The following is a 4,593-nucleotide window of genomic DNA, read 5'->3' as shown; positions in this document are numbered from 1 at the left end:
TTAATTGCAATATGAATAATATAGTTTTACCATACAGATACAATAAATACATTTATATACACAAGTATTATATTTTCATCCATTTTTGATAGTCCATTGTTTATCATAAGTCCATTTGATTTGACAGTTGTCCATAACGCCACCATAGTGCAGACACATAGTTATATATTTTAGATTAGCATGGAAAAACAAGATACATTGAAAAATTAGACAGGGAATTTGAAAAGCCCATCATGCTGTTAGGATTTTCCTATTTCCCTGCCTATGTTAACACTTGACCTAAATATTAATGTGACCCATAAACCTATACAAATCCACACTTAATCAAATATAATCAAACCATTATAGATTTTTGAAGGATTTCATCTAGTTTCATCAAGAAATAAATTTTCTCGATCACAGCTCGGCTTTAATTTAATGATGCCTATGAGTTTGCATTTGAGAATAGCCCTCATGTTGCACTGCATCTGATAAACCTCATCGTATTTAACACTATTTCTGAATTCCCAAATCGTTGACTTTGCACAATTTATAATTAATAGTTCAACTTCACTTTGAATATTATTGAAAATTATTTTATCATAATTATTTTTATCCAAATTACACCATTCCCAAAAATCGGAAACCCATTCACAATAACAAAATAAATGCATGCACGTTTCTTCATATTCATTGCAAAATACACACAATCCATTTTCATTGTTAAACCAATATTTCAATTTGTCCCCTGTTGGTAGGCCATTATGCGAAATTTTCCAAGTTAATATTTTGTAGTTGTTAGGAATTTCACCTTGCCAAATCTTTGACCAATCAATTGGCGTATTCAGATTAAATTTTTGTTTAATGTAATTATCATGTGTGTATCAATTTCTCTGATTTTTTTATTTTTGAATAATGTACTTATTGTTTTGGTAGTTAGGTTTTCCGAATCAATATACCTGTGTATTCCAGGTCTGTTTTCTGTTATAATATGATTATTTGCTAAAATTTCTTTCCAACTTAAAGGCAAATTGTTCCAAACTTGCTGAATTTCAAACGAACATCGATTTAAATAAAACAGCTTTCTCTGGTCATTTCTGATTATATCAACCGAGTATATTTTATTTGTTAAAGTTTGTAGGGTATTATCTAAAATATCTGCGACAGAGATGACTTTCGATTGAATCCATTTAGATGAAAAAGTAAAATTTTGATCCTGAATTAATGGATTATACCATAATATTTCCTCTTTTACTTCACTGACATTCAATGGATGATTTCTTTCCAATTTCAAGTCCTTGAAAGAATTTACTATAGCAGTATAGTGGTATAGAAATTTGGTATTGCTGTTGTTTTTTCAATTCTTACCAACAAGTGTAAGCTTTCCAAATTATCATTAGTCAAAATATGGGTCTAGTATAGTTTAGTACCACAAGTACTAAGCGTTAGGAATACGCTCGCCACCGCACCTCTAATTACTCTGCGTGGGTTCGCAGGTTCGAATCCCATGCAGGGATGGTTATGTGCGAGAGGATTGCTGGACTCCTCGCCGTCGTTGGGTGGTTCACGTAACCGCTGGTCGGTTACGGCTTCCTCCACCACCAAGTCCATGCTTCCGAAAACAAACAATACAGTAAAAACTAATCCCATACCCGACTTGGAATGGTAACCGGACGAGAGGCCGTGGTTCGCCATATGGATAAGCCGTCTTATCGGCTTTCCTCTCCCCCGGGATAAATATGTAAATCCTATCCTATCCTAAGTACTTTCATTGGGCGAAGCATAACGAATTTTGCATATTTTATTCCTAACCATCACCTGACTATGCCATCCAAAAATTATGGTACGTCACTACGACTTCACCATCACGTCATAGGGCTTGCCAAATTATAATTACGATTGCCCGAAATGGCATCTGCGCCTCCGATAACGAACTCGCTAAAGCCGGTGATCTCTCTCCTATCGTGATTGTTGTGACAAGAAAACGAGAGAAATAGCTTGCTCGATTTCGGGTGATCGTCTGCGCGATTTGGATGACCATCCGCATACTTTGGCGGGCCTTATTACTCCACTGTGACGTCGAGATGACGTAATTTTTCGGTGACGTAGTCAGGTAAGGATTGACATATGCAAAAATTGTTGAGCCAGGCTAACTAGAAGTGCATGTGGTACTAAACTATACCAGACCCCAAAATATTACAATATGCATTAATAAAGTATCTTGCTCTTCTACTCCATGGTCTAGGCTATTTTCATTTTTAAGTACTTTTAATATCCATTTCACCTGTAAGGCTTTCATCTGGCTTCTAAGGTCCATCATATTTAATCCCCCTTTACTGTACTCTCCAGTTGTAATTTGTCTAGCTACTGGGGAAACACGGGCAACCCTAAAATGCGGGAAACGGGAACTACGGGAAATGCACTAAAATGCGGGAACTACGGGAACGACGGGAAATTGCTAAAACTAAAATGCGGGAACTACGGGAATGACGGGAACTGCGGGAAATTTCACTAAAAAGCGGGAAATTTCACAAAAAGCGGGAATGACGGGAAATCGCTTTAAGGTACGGGAAATATTCATTTTGGAGTATGTTTAGGGGAAATTGTTCTAGAAAGCGAAAGCAATGGTGTATATACGCTTGGGGGTGTATGTACGTGAAAATTTATCTAAAATGCGGGAACGACGGCAAATCGCGTTAAAATACGGGAAATACTCATTTCAGAGTATGTTTAGAAGAAATTGCACTAGAAAATGGTAGCAATGGGAAATATACGCTTGGGTTGTGTGGATACGGAAATTTCACTAAAAGATTCTAATAATATTCGGATTCGGATAATATGTATTTGGATAATATGTATGTTAGTACAATTACCCCGTACATGCACACTCAAGTATAAACGGCACTCCGGAAGTATGTGCAACAAGATGACGCACAACCTGAACTCTAACCTGGTATACATACTATGTTCAGGTTGTGCGTCATCTTGTTGCACATAATTCGGGAGCGCCGTATAAACTTGCCGTTGCTTTTGCTATTCAATGCAAAATTACCCCACACATACATAAGAAGAACATGATAAATTACATACTGGTAGTTAAAAAATATATATGAATAAATGAAAAATCACTGGCCACACCATATTAATAAATTTATATTGTTTTCCACTGCCGAATTGATCGATTCTATAAATAGGAGTGAACAGTAAAGATGAATTTTTATGAAAAATATATCGCCAAGCTGATTATTGTACACTTTTGTGGACATAACGATCGTTTCAATATTATATTATTATTTTTCTTTTGCTTGGTCATGATAAAATCGCTTTTCTCTTCGAATACTTGACTAATTGTTTTGAAATTTTCAGTGGTTAAAGATTAATTTTATCGCCAGAAGGCTATCACTTTTACTTATTTCAAAAATTTCTGTGAATTTCTGTGGAGATTCGTTTTTTATGTGTCAGAATGAAAAATAGCGACACTTTGTGACGTGTTCATATATTTGAGCACAGCTCTCTTGTTATATTTAATTTAGGGTAGGGCGATTGGGTAAAGGAATATATTGGTTACCAAGGTAAGGTTTTTTTAATTTTTAGATATTGACTTCTGCAAGGATAACGGAATTAGGATTGTTACTTAATTAACAGGATCATTTCTTCATTAAGTTATTATGACGCAATTGATGTCAATTCAAATTTATCGTGGATGAGACATCAGCGAATTTTGTTGATGTAGACACCATTTATATTCAATAAGCTAGCCAATGAATTGATCATCACGAAACGACCTGAAAAACGGAAAATAAATCTGCGAGTAATAGAATATTCAAGGGTTACATATTAGGAAACAACACTACCCTACCTACACTTTTGTTGAGAAGAAATTATTATTTTGAGTAGATATTGATCATTAGTTATTTATCTTTAAAACGCTAGTTGAAAGGCACGAGTTGAATTCTGGTTGGGATACAGGGTAAATTTCTCGCAAACCATGCAAAAACTCTCAAACCACACTAACCATTTGCATGTTTCGTTAACTTTAACCACTTCTAATAGTCATATTTTACTGTGAACTTATCAGCGTAAACTTGGAGGGAGCTGACTCCGATGACTGCATGATCGTATCACTCCTTCCAGTCTATACCGAAAGAAGTGTATTTTTTCCTTAGCCATTATTTATTGTTATGAATGTTTTTTCTGGTGCGCGAAATAAAATCTCTCTCTCTCTCTGTTGGCCTTCACGTTCATTTCACAGCAGAACCTTAACCTAGAATAAAATTTTGTATACACACAAGACAAATCATAGAATACCACAACAAATTAAAACCAAGGGGATAATCCAATATATCTCTACTGGTCGCCTAATTACAATAGGAGGTACAGGAGCTAAACTATACCGTCTACAACCCTCATAAGGTATTACACCGCCCAAATAGAAACAAAGACCATGCATGTGTGATGTTAAAAGTTGGTTCATCGGTTGATTCGTTTGAAAAAGGGATTATTGATAGCAAGCCGGGGAACGTCCGGTTTTCAGTAAATCGTTCAAGAATATAGCACATTGACGTTGACAAAGTCGTAAGAATTTATGTATCACTGCAAATGTCGCCAAATTGC

This window comes from Styela clava, chromosome 12, assembly GCF_964204865.1.
Source record: "Styela clava chromosome 12, kaStyClav1.hap1.2, whole genome shotgun sequence".
Lineage (NCBI taxonomy): Eukaryota > Metazoa > Chordata > Ascidiacea > Stolidobranchia > Styelidae > Styela > Styela clava.
Note: the sequence above shows the minus strand (reverse complement) of the source record.